Raw genomic sequence first — 16,505 nt, 5'->3', positions numbered from 1 at the left:
ATTGGGGTATCCCTGGCTTCGCAGTCATAACCCCCTTATTGATTGGAAAACAGGGGAGATTGTCCGTTGGAGTCCCGGGTGCTCTACGTCCTGCTTGACCTTGCCTCTTAGAATTATACAGCCTAGTCCAGAATTGATGCCGGTACCCTACCAGGACTTCAGTGATGTCTTTTGCAAGAAGAAAGCTGATTCACTTCCACCACACCGGGAATACGATTGCGCAATTGAATTGGTACCCGGTTCTAAGTTGCCCAAAGGGCGTTTATATTCTCTATCCCTTCCTGAAACACAGGCCATGGAATTATACGTAAAAGAAAACCTAGAGAAAGGGTTCATCCGCCCTTCTAAGTCTCCTGTAGGCGCAGGTTGTTTTTTTGTTTCTAAAAAAGATGGCAGCCTGAGGCCTTGCATCGATTTCCGTGGACTAAATAGCATCACGATTAAGAACATGTATCCGTTACCCTTGATCTCTGTTCTGTTTGATCAATTAAAAACAGCTACTGTATTCTCTAAGATTGACCTCCGAGGGGCCTATAATCTTATCCGAATCAAGAAAGGGGATGAGTGGAAGACTGCCTTTAATACCCACTCGGGACATTACGAATATCTCGTAATGCCATTCGGTTTGTGCAACGCTCCGGCAGTCTTTCAGGACCTGATTAACGATGTATTACGTGAGTTCTTGGGAAAAACAGTTGTTGTTTATTTGGATGACATCTTAATCTTTTCCGGATCCTTATCTCAGCATCGTCATCACGTCCGCCAGGTTTTATTGAGATTACGAGAGCATCATCTGTACGCAAAACGGGAGAAATGCGAATTTGAGGTGTCCACAGTGGCATTCCTGGGTTATATCATCTCCTTATCAGGATTCGCTATGGATCCCGCCAAGGTGCAGGCAATTCAATATTGGGTCCTACCTACTAACTTGAAGGCGATCCAAAGATTCCTTGGCTTCGCCAATTATTACTGAAGGTTTATTGGCTCATTCTCCTCGTTAGTGGCTCCTATCACTGCCCTCACTCGAAAAGGAGCTAACCCAGCGGAGTGGTCCGCAGAAGCACTGGCAAGTTTCTCAGCTCTCAAAGCTGCCTTCATTTCCGCTCCAGTCCTTAGACACCCTGATCCAGGACTTCCGTTTATTGTGGAGGTGGACGCTTCAGATGTCGGTGCTGGTGCCATTCTCTCTCAGAAAGAGAGTAAAAAGTTGCATTCTTGTGCATTTTTCTCGAGAAAGTTTTTGCCTGCGGAATGTAACTATGACGTTGGAAACCGTGAATTATTGGCCATTAAGTTGGCATTGGAGGAATGGCGACATTGGTTGGAGGTAGCTGCACATACCATTACCATCTTCACAGACCATAAAAACCTCCAATATATTCAGACCGCAAAAACTCTGAATCCCAGGCAGGCTCGCTGGGCCCTATTCTTCACCAGATTTAGGTTCCTCATCACATTTCGTCCAGGTTCCAAAAATTCTAAAGCCGATTCGTTGTCCCAAAGTATTTTGGCCCATCATCCTCAGTCACCTGACCCGTTGCCTATTGTTCCTTCAACCACGATTCATCTCAGACTCACCCAGGATTTAGGAGCCACTATCCGTCATTTCCAGAAAATCGCTCCGGTGCAGACACCTGCCAACAAATTATTTGTTCCGGTGCACCTTAGGAAATCGGTTCTCATAGAAGGTCACGATAACCGCTCTGCTGGTCATCTAGGAATTCGTAGGACTATCGAAATTCTTTCTCGCTGGCTTTGGTGGCCTACCTTATCAGATGACGTAGAGACTTATGTCCGTGCCTGTCCTGAATGTGCCAGAAATAAATCTGCTAGAAATCGTCCTTCTGGTCTACTGTTACCCTTACCTGCTCCAACCAGGCCTTTCGATCGATTTTATTGTTGACCTGCCAGTATCTACAGGTCATAACACCATTTGGGTAGTGGTGGACCGATTCAGTAAGATGGCACATTTTATTTCCTTACCCAAATTACCGGATGCCAGGACCTTGGCCACCTTGTTTCTCACACATATCTTTCGTCTCCATAGGCTTCCCGAAGACATTGTATCGGACCGAGGATCCCAGTTTATTGCACACTTTTGGAGATCTTTTTGTAAATCCGTTGGGATCACTATCAGTCTGTCCTCGGCATATCACCCTCAGTCGAATGGTCAGACAGAAAGAACCAATCAGGCCTTGGAACAATTCTTACGCATGTATGTGTCTAAATTACATGATAACTGGTCCTCTCTCTTACCCTGGGCGGAATTTGCGTATAATAATTCTTGCCATTCCACTATACACACATCCCCGTTCTTCTGCAACTTCGGGTTCCATCCGAAATCCAACTCGTTCTCTACTGCTGTTTCCTGTGGGGATTCCGGAACACCTGCTTTTACTGCCAGGATGAGGGGTGTCTGGAAAAAGGTGCACTCTGCATTAGATCAAGCCTCCCAAAAATCCAAGGTTTTCGTGGACCGCCATTGTGCGCCATGTTCATTGAAAGTGGGGGATCGGGTTTGGTTGTCCACACGCAACATCAGGTTACGGCAACCTTGCAGGAAGCTGGGGCCCCGATACATTGGACCATTTTCAATCGAGAAAAAGATAAATCCAGTGGCGTTCAGGCTGAGACTACCACCTTCCTTAAAAATACCTTCAACATTCCATTGTTCTCTTCTAAAGAAAGCTGCAGCTCCCAGCAAATTCAGTCAGCCTTCCTCTAATAGGCCCCGGCCTTTGATTGTGAACGGAGACCAGGAATACATCGTCGAAAGGATCCTCGACTCTAGGTTGGTTCAAGGCCAAGTTCAATTCCTAGTCCACTGGAAGGGTTACGGCCCAGAAGAGAGATGTTGGATACCACAGAGGCGTCTCCATGCTGAAAGGCTCATTAAAGAGTTTTTTAATAAGTTTCCCACGAAACCTGGATGTCGGGGTTCCTTGACCCCTCCTCAAGGGGGGGTACTGTCAGCAGTCGCGGCGGCCGCGGGCACCGCCGCAACTCTTACCTTCCTCTTGCAGGCGTCCCGCCCGTCGCTATGGCGACCGGGACGTCACTTCCGGAAACCACCTGACCGTTGCCAAGGCAACGGTCGGACGCCAGCAGTAGTAGCGCTGCGTCCCGGCAGCTGGGGACAGCCGGGCGCATGAGCAGGAGCACTCACAAGCCTGTGGGCTAATTAGTTGTGGCTATCAGAACCTGCTCATGTGATATCAGAGCTAAGCTCTGATTGGCTGTTACTGGTATTTAAGACAGTGAGGTCTGCAGCCTCACTGCCGGTTATAGCGTTCTGTCCTCAGTCCTGCTGCCTGCTTGTGCTATCCATTTTTGGTTCCTGCTACCTTGGATTTTACGACCCGTGTTTTGACCCCTGTTTGTTATTGGACCTGTGACCCTTCTCTTCTGACCTTGACCTTTTGCCTGGAATTCGGATTTTGCTTCTCTGCCTGTGAGTTTGACCCTTCGCTTGCCCTTGGATATTGCATCTGTGCCTATGACCTTTTGACCTAGGATTCTTCTTATACTACTATCCACCAATCACTCCACTCCTGGATCCTGGTGAAGCGAATAAAGTACTTGATCTGCAAGTTCGACATACTTGGCATAATTGTTTTATTTCGTCTCCTCCTTCAGTTTCTGTAGCTGCTTTTCCAAAAGTCTAATTAAGGGAATCACTAGCAGTGTCTGAACTCACTTCACAGATGACTACTTCGAATGGTTTCAGCACCTTGCACAACATGGAAAGTGTTCTCCACTGTGCTTGAGTAAAATACATTTCCCACTCCTTTCCCAATGTCATGGCTTGTGGAGTAAGCGTGGATGGCTTTTCACTGTTCCTCCATCTGCAGAAGCATATACAGGGTGTAATTCCACCTTGTTTCCACCTCTTGCTTCAGTTGGTGGCAGGGCAAATTAAATTGCTCCTGTAGCTGCTGCAATTTCCTACATGCTGTTGCCGAATGCCGGAAATGTCCAGATATTTTAGGGAACACAGACAGCATCTCCTGCATGTCCCTGTCAATTTTAAAAAAGCTCTGCACCACCAAGTTTATTCTGTGAGCAAAACAGGGAATGTGATGGAATACACCCAGCTGTAATGTTCTCACAATATTGGTGGCATTATCAGAAATGACATATCCTGAGGAGAGTCCAGGCGGGATAAGCCATGTTGCAATAACATCCCTTAGTTTTTGTAACAGATTGTCAGCTGTATGCCTCTTAGTGAAGCCGGTGTTACACAGAGTAGCCTGCCTCTGAAAAATGTGACTAACTTGGGTACATGCTACTGCTGTTCCTGATGGTAAAGGCGAATCACCAACCCAGTGGGCTGTCACAGTCATATAATCTTTAGCTTGCCCAGGTCCGCTTGTCCACATATCTGTAGTTAATAGTACAGTGGGTAGAATGGCATTTTGTAGCGAAATAATTACTTTTTTACGAACCTTCTGATAAAGGTGAGGAATAGCTTTTCTAGTAGAATGATGCTGTGATGGAATTTGGTAACGGGGACACAAAACCTCAAGTAACTGTCTAAAACCAGCTGCATTAATAGTGGATATTGAACGCAGATTTAATACTAGCATAGTCGCCATGGCGTCTGTGATCCGCTTTGTGACTAAGTGACAGCTTTCATACTTGCTTCCTCTTGCAAAGCATTGTTTAACAGTCAATTGTTAACTACTAGTAGTTTTCTTCTTGGCCTGCTTCTGGGATGAAGATCCACCCCCAGCAGCAGCAGTGGGACTAACACTCAAGAATTCTTCTGAGGAATCCAGGATAGTGGAAGAGACATCTAGCCTTAGCAACTTGGATGCAGGACAAACTCCAATCGCTACTGAGGATATTGATGAGGACGGTGTTGTGGGTGTAGATTGCAGGTTTCGGGATCTAGCTGAGAGAAGGGACCTAGCTGATGCTGGACTGCTTATTGTTAATTTTTTAGCATAAATTTCCGATTTTCCCAACATCTTGCCATGAACTCACTTCAAAGGGCGTAACATGGATGAGGTTCTTAGATGGTAAAGGTCCCTACCTCTACTGACTGTGGCTTTACAAGCGCTAAAAATGTCTAGACAACTGTTGTCAGGATCTGGGTAAAAATAATTCCACACATAGGAGGTGGATATTTTGGTCTTATGTCTAGGCATGACAATGGCCTTCTTCTCATCAAGTGCAAGAATTGCTTCCACTGGTGCAGGACTTACACAAACAACATCATCCTCATCAACATCCTCATTAGCGCCCTCATCAGCTACACAAATATCCCCCTCATCCTGTTGCAATTCCAAAGTGGCATCCTCAATTTGTGTATCAGCGGCTACACTTGTGTGTTCATGCACACTATTAAAGTAATTCTATCGCTTTCAAATAAGCATTGCATAAGCGATTGTATTGTGTTTCCAAAGCACAAAGTAATTTATTTTAGCAGATGTAAAATTTAACAGTTCAATACATGATTATAATACAGTACAGCCAATACCAAAAGATAAATACATACCGCTGCGTTCGCTTGCACTAGCTGCGCTCCCACTGGTACCAGCACACAGAATTTCACTCCAGAATACTGTGGTCAGAGAATGACTGAAGCCAGTGGGAGCACAGCTTTATTATATACACTCAGTGTTACAGAGAAAACAATGCAGATGACGTGGCTTGCTTCTATAGGTCCAGACTTCAGGTGGGTCCAGTGTAAACAGGTCATAGGCTAGTTCAAACAACCCCCTCCAAGGCTGAGGGTCAACATTCCAGATGATTCTCCCGCCCAGAAACCAGTTTAAGCTAGTCTATTTACACATTACAGTCAGTATCACTTTAAGTATTTATTCCCTAACATCACTAACTAGAGTATGCAATGTGTGATCTCTTCGGCGAAAGAACCGGACAACTGCTGATGAATAGGGGATTAAAATGATACCAGACATGACACATTTCCTATAACCTGGACCTTAAATAACACTAAAGTGTACATATAATCATAATATATAAACTAATAATAAACTAAATACTATCTGCTCATAAATCACTGTGGAAAGGAATCAATATAAATATGAAATATATAAATAACTAAATGTTGTAGTGCGAGTGTGTGCGTGTGTATTTTACCGCGTGATCGCGCCATGCCACGTGTAGAACAGAACTGTCAACCTTTCTCTACGCATCGGAGCCTTACACACTGAAGAAATCTCCTTTCTAGTCATCCCAAAGGCCATCAACCCTGTGATTCTAGGCCTTCCTTGGCTCAAACTTCACTCTCCTACTCTGGATTGGCAGAAGCCTGAGATTCTTGCATGGGGTCCAGGATGTCATTCCAGATGTCTTCCCAGGATTCATAAACCCGCTATGGCCGGTTCTTTCACATCCTCCGGTATACCTCCTCAATATTGTTCATTTTCTGACGTCTTTTGTGAAAAGGAGGCTTCCAAGTTACCCCCACACAGACCTTGGGATTGCGCCATTGAATTGATGCCGGACAAGATACCAACCAGAGGACGTGTATTTCCTTTATCTTTACCCGAATCTGATGCTATGTCCCTATATATCAAAGAGAATTTGAACAGGGGTTGTATCCGGAATTCCTTGTCACCAGCAGGAGCCGGTTTCTTTTTTGTAAAAAAAAAAAAAAGACGGTGGACTGCGTCCTTGTATAGACTATCGTGGTCTCAACGCCATGACTAAGAAGAACAGGTATCCCTTGCCATTGATCTCTGAACTCTTTGATAGGATCAAGGGAGCTTATATATTTTCTAAACTTGACTTGAAAGGGGCTTACAACCTAATCCGTATCAAACAAGGTGATGAATGGAAAACAGCGTTTAATACGCATGATGGGCACTTCGAATACTTAGTCATGCCATTTGGACTTTGCAACGCCCCTGCCATTTTTCAAAGCTTCATCAATGAGATTTTTCAAGACTTCCTGTATCGATTTGTGGTGATTTATCTGGATGATATCCTGATTTTTTCTCCTGATATGGTTACTCATCGCCATCATGTTTCCTTAGTTCTTCAACGCCTTCGCTCACATCATCTATATTGTAAATTGGACAAATGTGTCTTTGAAAAGACGTGTCTTCCTTTTCTTGGTCATGTGGTTTCTGGCTCCGGATTACGGATGGACCCCGAGAAGTTAAAGGCAATTTCTGATTGGCCCCAACCAGTAGGTCTCAAAGCCATCCAGTGTTTTGTGGGGTTCTCTAACTACTACCGCCACTTTATCAAGGGGTTTTCTTCCGTGATTGCACCTATCACCTCCTTGACCAAGAAGTCCGCCAACGCTAAAACTTGGCCTCAGGAGGCCGTGGAAGCCTTCAAGTACCTTAAAGAAGCTTTCATCTCGGCTCCCATTCTTCAGCAACCAGATCCTTCCTTCCCTTTTTTCCTTGAGGTGGACGCATCCTCTACTGGAGTGGGAGCTATCTTGTCTCCGAAAAATTCTACTGGAAAATTTTCTCCTTGTGGTTTCTTTTCTCGCAAATTTTCGCCTACCGAAAAAAACTATGGCATTGGAGATAGAGAGCTTCTCGCTATCAAACTGGCCCTGGAAGCTTGGAGACACCATTTGGAAGGAGCCAGGTTTCCTGTTACCATTTTTACAGATCACAAGAACTTACTTTATTTACAAACTGCATCTTGCCTCAATCCTCGTCAGGCCAGATGGTCCCTGTTTTTCTCCTGCTTCGATATGATCATTACCTTCAGACCAGGGTCCAAGAACAAGAAGGCTGACGCTCTCTCTCGTTCCTTTGACTCCATGGATACAGAAGAAGAGGGTTCTAGACCCATCCTAGATCCAGAATGTATTTTGGCTACTACTCCCACTCACTTTATTATTCCTCACGGGAAAACTTTGGTTCCTCCACATCTCCAATCAAAACTCCTTAAATGGGCTCATGCCTCCCGTTTTTCTGGTCATGCCGGTATAAAAAAAAACTTGGAATTTATCTCCCGTGGTTATTGGTGGCCATCTATCCACTCAGACGTTCGACAGTTTGTGACGGCGTGTTCCACTTGTGCTCAGACCAAAGTCCCTCGTCAAGCTCCATACAGTCTGCTGCAACCTCTCCCAATTCCGGATCGACCTTGGAGTCATCTTTCCATGGATTTTATCACAGATTTACCCTCCTCCAGAGGGTTCTCAGTAGTGTGGGTGGTCACTGATCGCCTTTCCCGGGCCGCTCATTTTGTGGCATTAAAAGGTCTCCCTTCTGCTCCTGTTCTGGCTCAACTCTTCATTAAAGAAATTTTCTGCCTACATGGCTGTCCAGATGTTATTGTTTCTGATCGGGGAACTCAGTTCGTGGCAAGATTTTGGAGGGCTTTTTCTCGTCTTTGTGGAATCAAGTTAAATTTCTCTTCTGCATATCATCCTCAAAGTAATGGTCTCACTGAAAGGACGAATCAAGAATTGGAGAAATTCCTCAGATGTTTCATTTCAGCTAAACATGATGATTGGGTCGATTTATTACCTTGGGCAGAATTCGCTCACAATAATAATTCACATGATTCTACCTCCACTTCTCCCTTTTTTGCTCTTCAGGGGTTTCATCCTAAAGTTCCACCCTTCAAAGATTTAACCACTTCTGGAGTTCCTGCAGTTGATTCCCTTCTATCGGACTTCTCGGCTAGGTGGGATCTTATTAAACGCAAATTGCTTTACACCTCTGCCATCAGTAAAAGAGCATTTGACAAAAGAAGAAGACCATCTCCACTACTTACTCCTGGTGACAAAGTATGGTTGTCTACGAAGAATCTTCGCTTGTTGGTCCCCTCTAGGAAATTCGCTCCCCGAATTATTGGTCCCTTCAAGATCATAGAGGTCATTAATCCGGTGGCTTTTAGATTAAAGTTACCTCCTACCTGGAGGATTCCCAATGTGTTCCACATTTCCCTTCTCAAACCACTGGTTATTAACAAATTTTTCTCTTCAAAAAAACCTCCTGCTGCTATTTCTGCGCTAGATCAGGAATTTTAGGTGAAGGAGATTCTAGATTCTCGGATTTCCAGAGGTTCCTTGCAGTTCCTGGTTGACTGGAAAGGCTACGGTCCTGAAGAGCATTCTTGGATTCCTGCACGAGACCTTCATGCTCCGAGTTTGTTGAGGAAATTCCATACCAAGTTCCCTCAAAAGCCTTATAGGTTGTCCGGAGGCCACCCCTGAAGGGGGGGGGGTACTGTTATGAACTTACCTGATCCCTGTTCCGCTGCGCTGTCAGCGTGGTCTAGCAGCTGTATCCGCTCTGTGCAGCGCTTCTCCTCATGGCGTTCCCGCACTTCCGGGTTCTTCCTGCAGCTAGTCATGTGACTCCTGGGCGGGAATTCAAATACTATATCTTCTCTGCTCTGACACGCTGCCTGTGTCAGAGCAATGTGTTACCTGTTCCTGGCTAACAGTTCCTGTGTTCCTGACTCCTGTGAACCTGCTCCCTGTGTACTCCTTTATTCCTCCAACCCTGTGTACCAACCTGGCTGTGACCTGACTATTCTTTGGCTTATTCCTGGCACCACGTATTGGACTGTCTTCCCTGTGTACCGACCCGGCTGTGTTATCAACTACTCTCTGGATTTCCCTCTGGCACCGTATACCCGATATCCCCTGTGTACCGACCCGGCTGTGTTATCAACTACTCTCTTGATTTCCCTCTGGCACCGTATACCTGATATCCCCTGTGTACCGATCCGGCTGTGTTATCAACTACTCTCTGGATTTCCCTCTGGCACCGTATACCTGATATCTCCTGTGTACCGACCCGGCTGTGTTCCTGGACCCATCTCCTGCTACGCACTCATTAACTCCGTGCATCTACCGTTTACTGCTCCAGACCTTCAAACCCTGGAATTCACGGTTAGTGCCTGTACTTACATCACTTGTCATATTGCCTGTCTGACTATCCATCACTTAGAACCTTCTCCCTTACGTCAGTAGGCTAACCTGGGGGCCGCGACCTGCGGTTCTTCGGCAGCAAAGACCACACTACCTTGCAGTGGTTCTTGGTGAAGACCGGAAGGCCGTTAGACTCCGCGCCCTAGGTAAGCCTGTGCAAATACTGACTAAGGCATTTAAAATCGTAACAGCTAGCACTCATAGAGAAAGGTGAAGGCCTAATTTTTTCCTTGCCACTGCGTGTGTAGAATGGCATGTTGGCAATTTTATTTTTTTTCTACAGTTAACTTTGCCTTGATTACAGGTGTTTTTTTCTTTACCAAGATACAATTTTTTTTTTACATTTCTATTTCCCTGCCTTAAAACCACTATGCACTTGCGTATAGGCTTTAGCAGGTGACATAGAGGGACTAGTATCATCATGATTGGTGTCAGGAGCTGCTTGGTGCTCCTGCTCTTCTGTGGACTGATCAGAGTCCATTTCGATGGCACTCCGCAATGTTACTGGAGACTGGAGAGTGACTACCCCTGTTTCTGTGTTAGCAATGGCACAGAACAATGGCACTGGAGACTCATAAGAACACTGCCACCCCTCCTGTATGAGCAATGGCACACAGCTATGTCACTGGAGACTGATAAGAAGAGCACTTCCTCCCCTCCTGTTTTATTTTTTTCTGCAGATAACTTTGCCTGGATTACAGGTCTTTTTGCTTTTACCAAGATAAAAGGTGTTTTTTTACATTTTTATTTCCCTGACTTGAAAACACTATGCACTTTAACATAGGCTTTAGCAGATGACGTAGAGGGATTACTATCGTCATGACTGGTGCCAGCAGATGTGAATCCATTTTGATAACACAGTACAATGTGACTGCATATTTAGACCAAGACTTCCAGCCCTAATATTTCTATTTCAGCAATGACAATTAGCAATGAAGCTCTCCTGAATGTCACTGGAGACTTTAAAGAACACTGCTACCCCTCCTCTTTCTTTTCTACATATGACGCTGCCCAACTGCACTAGAGACTGCCAAGAACCATGCTACCCCTTCTGTGTCCCTCTGTGAAATGGCGCTGGATCGCCGTGGAGGGCGGTACTTATAGAATCCAAAACTTGCGAGATCTAACAATGTAACAATGATCATTTGAATAGTTTTAAATTCTGAGGGCGCGCAAAAGTACCGAGCCAGCTCGGTTCAGTACTCGGATCGGCGAAGTTCGGGTGTGCTCGGTTCTCGGGGAACCAAGCCTGAGCAAACGTGTTCTGTGAAGTGATGAATCAAGCTTCTCTGTTTGGCAGTCAGATGGGCGAGTCTGGGTTTGGCGGAAGCAGAAGAAAGTTACCTGCCTGACTGCATCATGCCAACTTTGAAGTTTGGTGGAGGAGGGATAATGGCATTGGGCTGTTTTTCAGGGTTTGGGTTAGATCTCTTATCTCCAGTGAAGGGTAATCTTAATGCTTCAGCATACCAAGTCATTTTGGACAATTCTATGCTTCCAACACACTGGCAACAGTTTGGAGAAGGCCCTTTTCTATTCCAACATGACTGTGCCCTAGTGCACAAAGCAAGGTCTACAAAGATAGGATTTGATGAGTTCAGTGTGGAAGAACTTGTCTGGCCCGCACAGAACCCCGATCTCAACCCCATTGAGCATCTTTGGGATGAACTGGAACAGAGATTGCGAGCCAGGCCTTTTAGTCCAACATCAGTGCCTGACCTCATAAATGCTCTACAGAATGAATGGGCACAAATTCCAACAGAAACAGTCCAACATCTTGTGGAAAGCCTTCCAAGAAGAGTGGAAGCTGTTATCACTGCAAAACTCCATATTAAAGTATATGTATTTGAATACAATGTCATTACAGTCCCTATTGATGTAATGGTCAAGCGTCTGAATACTTTTATCCATATAGTGTGTTTGATTACATATGAGCAAAATCAGCCTTTCTAAAAAACTAAAACCTTTATTTTGGTGCGGTTCGACTTTACTGTTGCCTGTACATTAAACCATGTTACCTATACTTAACACCAAGTTTGTGAGACCTAAATCTAGATTAACTTTCTTGTGTGTTGGTTCCAGTACTAGTTACCACAAGCAAGCCATCTAGAATGTCACTATTCCTGGCTGATTTACCAATTTTCAGATTCCTGTCCACATCTGGTAGTGCTCTGGTCAAGGACTGTGTAAGGCAGTCACCACTGTTTCACCCAACATGACTAAAATCAGCTCAATGTTTCATGAAGTACATGTGCAAAACTATAATTGGTCATATTTTAGTGTAACACATAGTGTTACTTTCCTAGGCTCTGCCCCCCTTCAGTGACAATAGGCAAGGTCACTGGAGAGGGTGGGGTGTTTAGTGCAGTGAGGCTGCACACAGCCACTGGGGACATGGACAGTCGTGTAACCAGGGCAGAGGGGTCATGGACCAGGAGAGGAGGATGTCCCAGGATCCCTCAGCATTTGAGAAGGAGGGTGCATGGTTAATGCTGTGAGTCTTTAATCTTTCCTGTAGGGGTAAGTGTGCAGAAGTACACCATTAGTTGAAAGGCTCATTTGGGTCTAGAAATGGAAGGGTGTGCGGCAGTTGCAGCGGGAAGTATGTTAATGACCCCATTAGAGTGTTTAGGCCTCTAAATACCAGGTGGTAGCTAAGTACTCATCAGAGCCTGGGGTACCCCCAACATATTGAAAGTGGCTGCCACCGGGGCCTGTAAAATGAGAGAGAGCGGGAGAGCCCCAACAGTTGAAGTGCCACAGCAAGATACCAGCAGGGGGATCTTCATCTTCAGGGGTACCCCAGAAACATCACCACCACAGTAGGCATAGGTTGGCACTACAGGGAGAAAGACAGTGAGAATCTGAGAGCGTCTCTTATCAAGTACCCAATGGAGTACCCCCCTTGGACAGATCCCCATGAGGTAAAGGGATAGTGCAGCCCGACTATATGGGAAGTGCGGCTGACGTGGAGGTTGGAAACTGCGTGGCAGAGGAGTCCCTGAAGAGTGGGATAGAGGTCCTGAGGATCTGTAATTGTCCAACTGTATGCCTGCGATCAGGTGAGCAGGTCAATTTGCAAAGCCTGTGTGATGCAACCTGGGGTCTGTGCCTGTAGAACTACTGCTCCCAGTAGCAGCAGCAGCTGGTATGTAACATGCTGTTGGCTTCTAAGTATTATGCAGAAGTGTGTGGAGATGAAGAGAAAGTATTAGCATCTGATTATGATCTGTGGAGGAGACTGACGCTTAAATGTGTACATCTTGCAACTGTTACGCTTTTCTGTGCTGGAGGAAGAGGCATTAATAAAGTTTATGGGTCCGATTCATTAAGGAAAGTAAAGCATGGAAAATGAGTAACTTAGAACCTTGGCAAAACCATGTTATATTGGAGGGGGAGATAAATTTTAAATGTAAGGACAGATTTATAATTGGGGTTGAGCATGCCCTAGATCAACTTTTAATGTTATTGTAAAACTAAATCTATCAAGTATTTTTATCCTACATGAAAAAGCAGCCAGTATTTTCCTTATGTGCAAAATAATACTCATTTGCACCCCTTGCATTGCGACATGGTTTTGTCTAGGAGAAAACTTACTCCCTTTTTTGCCTTACTTTACTTAATGATTTAGGCCCTATATTTCTTCATGTTTGAACTGAGATGGCCTGGCACTCATTTTATTTGTACTGCACCATGCACACACTAGTCCACTTCATGTTATGACTTTGTTAAACACCTGTGTATTCAGGGAGAGGGGGAGATGGTCCTCTAGTCTAGTTTGCCCTTAGCCACAAGCTAGCCGGGGCAATAAGGACTGCTTGTAATTGCAGCTTAGGCCACCAAAGGCTCTCTTCACATTAGAACTAAATATTGTATGTGCCTAGATAATATACAGTATATGTAAACATACAAGTTACCTTGTAACTTCAGGTGGTAAATAAAATGGCACTCTATCTGATCCCTCCAACAAACTGTTATAATTATGTGGATTAGTGTACTACACACTGTACATGTCATGTATTATCACTATATTCATTATTACATCTACCAGCAAGGTAGAAATACTAATTTAAATATTTGTAGCAAGAGATTTAGCATTTTGGAAATTAACTGCTTACATTTTGCTGCCCCTATAATCTGATGCCTAAAACTGTGTTTGCTTCATTGTTGGCACAATCCTGCTTTCTGTGTGTGCCAGCAAAAGTATTATTATATTTATTCTATTGTTAAATTTATGTGTGGATATGTGTATGACACAATACTGTATGCATTTTATTGCAGAAACAAAATGTGCCTCAGCAAGCTGACCTTGCCAATGTGTGAAAGGATGAGCTTTAGGTAGCACAGATCAATAGCCCTAAGAACACATTAATTTGAGAGTAGACAGCTACAGACCATCTGGTACACACTGTATAAAGCACACCAAGGCTTAGCTCTGCATAGTAACCATACACAACTCGGTACAAGGGCCCTCACAAGATTCGGATCTTCTGTGGTTTTTAAAAATAAACCAAGGGCAGCACATAACAATAACTCAGTTCTGCTCATTTTCTGTTGTGGTATTAATTTTACATTTCTGCATAAGATTGTAAAAGAAATATTATACTTTAGCACATGATGTCTTAAAGCACATCATGTAGTCGTCACCTACTCCCAGCAGGTTCTGTTTACGGTAGATAGTCTTGGAACTATCAAAATTAATTAATTTTAATTGACTGTGCTACAAAAAATAAAAAGCAAAACAACAACAGAGAAATAGGTATCACAAGAGGCAGACCAGATAAAGTAGTTGTTTCTATGTTAGATTTTACATAGTGGGGTCATCTGGCTGATTAGATGACCTGTCCACCTACTCTCTCCATGCTGAAAGTAGATCTTAAATGTTGTCACTGAGAATGAGCACGTAAAAAAATATTAAAACTATGTGGACTTTTTTTTAGGGGTAAAACTATTACACTCTCTAGGAAAGATAACTTGGCAATCGGGCTGGATGTACCTAGAGACAAGGCAGCCAAAAGGAAGTTCAGGTCCCAGGGATGCAGAACTTTGGCCAAGCGTACAGCCCCCTACCTCTCCTTCTCACCTCAGTCACACACAGTTACTCCCAGGTTAAAAAGTGGACATCGTCAAGACATGGCTGGATATCTCCTTAGGATGGCTCTGCTCCTGGAATATCTTTGTTTTACTATTGAGCTGCATGTTGCCAGCCTTCCTCTGCCCCCAACATTTCTCAATGCCACTTTAATGTGCCCAAAAGATGTTCTGTTTTCAGGGTATATCTAGGAAAGGACACATTAATTTACATCATCGACACTTATTTATAAAGTGCCAGCATATTCTGTAGCGCTTTACAATTGGGAATAAACACAGTAATAAAACAACACTGAGTAATACACACCGACATAGAGGTAAAAAAGAGCCCTGCTCACAAGCTTACAATCTATAGGACAATAAGAGTTTGATACATGAGTTTCAGTGCCACATACTGTATATTGGTCCAGCCAGATTGCAAAGGTAAAAAGTGCTTAGTGCGCTATATGATCCGGTCACACAGTAATGTTGGTCAGGGGGTCAGAGAGCAGTTGTCTTATGTGAACTATCAAAGGGTGGTAATAGGGTGCCCTATGGAAGCTTAGAGAGTGGTTGAGGAATTTTATGTTTGTCCGAAGAGGTGGGTTTTCAGAGAATGCCTGCAGGTTTGAAGTCTAGGGGAAAGTCTTACTGTGTAAGGAATGGTATTTCAGAAAGTGGGTGCAGCCTGAAAAAAGTCCTGTAACCTGGAATGGGAGCAGGTAATGAGAGTGGATGAGAGACCCAAATCTTGTGCAGACCAGAGGTGTTGAGTTGGGTGATAAATTGAATGAAAAGATGTAAGTTGGAGCAGTTTTATTGACGGCCTTTTATGTTAGTTGAACTATTTTATATTGGATTCGGTAAAAACAGGGAGCCAATGTAGAGACTGACAGTGGGTAATGATTTTGGGAAAATCAGTAAGGATGTAATTGCAATAGCCAATGCGGGATATGATGAGTGCATGAATTAAAGTTTTTGCAGTGTCTTGGGTGAGATATGTGTGTATTCTGAAAAGGTACGCTAGATGTATGTAACAGGATGTATATATAGATTGCATGTGGAGAATAAAGTTCTAAGTCAAGGACCACACCTAGGTAGCAAGCTTGTGGGGTAGGATTTATTGTCATTTGGTCAACAGGTGTAGAAAGGTCAGGTAGGTAACTTCTTTTGGCTAGTTTGAATTCTATTTGCTCTGTTTTTGAACGATTCATTTTAAGTTGGCGAGAGGACACCCAAGATGAGATGGCAGAAAGACAGTGAGTAAGGCGTGCTAAAACATATGGTGTGAGATCCAGAGAGGATAGATAAATGTCATAGCGATGACACTGAAATCCAAATGAGCTAATTAGTTTTCCAAGAGTAGTTGTATAGATAGAGAAGAGCAGATGACCTAGCACTGGGCCTTGTGGTACTCCAACTGATAAAGGAAGCAGAGAGGTGGTGGAACCTGAGAATCTAACACTGAAAGAGTTATTAGATAGGTAGGATGAGAACCAGGACAGGACAGTGTCCTAAAGATCTATGAAATATAGCATTTTATGAGAACAGA

Source organism: Mixophyes fleayi, chromosome 3 (assembly GCF_038048845.1).
Source record: "Mixophyes fleayi isolate aMixFle1 chromosome 3, aMixFle1.hap1, whole genome shotgun sequence".
NCBI lineage: Eukaryota > Metazoa > Chordata > Amphibia > Anura > Limnodynastidae > Mixophyes > Mixophyes fleayi.
Note: the sequence above shows the minus strand (reverse complement) of the source record.